The sequence below is a fragment of the Mizuhopecten yessoensis genome, unplaced genomic scaffold (assembly GCF_002113885.1).
Source record: "Mizuhopecten yessoensis strain PY_sf001 unplaced genomic scaffold, ASM211388v2 scaffold714813, whole genome shotgun sequence".
Classification (NCBI taxonomy): domain Eukaryota; kingdom Metazoa; phylum Mollusca; class Bivalvia; order Pectinida; family Pectinidae; genus Mizuhopecten; species Mizuhopecten yessoensis.
The window spans coordinates 1-1,564 of record NW_018479308.1 but is presented as its reverse complement, the minus strand read 5'-3'; positions in this window follow the sequence as shown (position 1 = coordinate 1,564).

Genomic DNA, 1,564 nt, shown 5'->3' with positions numbered 1-1,564 from the left:
CTGGAACTAGCCTGGATAGGGTTTGGGGTGTTCAGGTCAAAATATCTCAATTAATTATAATACATGTATCTGGTGCTGGGATGTACATGTATGTATACATTGTATGTAGCTGCCACGTACCGGCTGCTATAAAACCATATTTAATATATCATTTTGATCCCAATAAACCCATCCACCTTGCTCCTCCATTACATAAAAGGGCTTTATTATTTAAGTGTCAAGTATTAGGTCTTTATGTATTCAACTGAAGAAGTAAAGGTCAAGGTTTAAGTTAAAAAAGAAGTTTCAGTTTGTGATATTGATAGACAAACAAACCGTAAAAGACAGACAATCTAATATCTTTATACACCAACCTTTCAATCCAGGGGCATAAATATGATTGTAGTATTATACAGGTACCTCAAACCGGCCTTTGACCTTTCATTTATGTTGCTCCGTTCAATGGCTAACTTTCAATTGAACAGAGTGCCTTTGTCTCCACCACTGGTGGTTTTGTAGAATCACTTGTACGTTAAGAGTCATTCGGCACACCTCGAGCTCGGCAGGATCTTTCCACAATATAATTATTATTATTACATTCTTAACGGCTCATCAACACTGAAAATAATCAATAAATGATGAATACAAATAGGTATGACACAACATCAAATGAATTGAACGTGGAAAATATGTAATAAGAGGCCCAGAGGGTCTGTATTGCTCATCTGGATATTGCAGTGAATATGGAGAAACACTCTTCATTTCTTCAGAAGAAGGCATTGAAAGATTTGCTATTTTTCCTATATTTGTCACCAACCCCTCAGGCCAATATCCAACGTTAATACAGACCATATATATGGAACAAATTCTTTCATTCTTACAGAAGAAGGATTTTAAAGAATTTGCTATATTTCCCTTATTGGGCTCCACCTCTCAGGCCCCTGGGGGCCAGACCCACCGTTTATACAAAATTAGTTTCCCTTCCCCCAAGGATGCTTCTGACCAAATTTAGACAAAATCCGCTCGGTCGTTTATGACAAGTAGCGATTTATAGGAAAAGTTGACGGACGACGCGCCATCGCAAATGTATTTGGACACTCACGTACATCTTGTGGTACAGACAGACAGCTTTTAGATATTTCAAAAATTTGTCTATCAAAACACTGGCAACTAAAAAACTCAATATGTTCAGACTTCTTTGAAGAAATACAATTTATAGTACATGAGTACTTGAGTTTTGATTATGTCCAGCAATTTTTTTATTATATATATACAAGCTTTCCAGTCACACATCATAAGTTTTCTAAATATTTTAATGTATACATTGTATTAGGAACACACAATTGCATTTATTCTGTTTAATAAGTTTATTCCACATTACCTCCAGTAGATCTTATAATATATGGAATAATTCAACAATGATTGGTTCCAAATGCTCCAGTCGATCTACTGCTGTCAATGCTCCAACCTGAACAGCCTCGGCTCCTTGCAGCCTCACTCAGGTCAGTTGGTCTTCTCCAACTGGAACCTTTAGCTTGTTAAGGTCACATGCTGAACATGTCATTAACTCTGTACAATTGGGCTA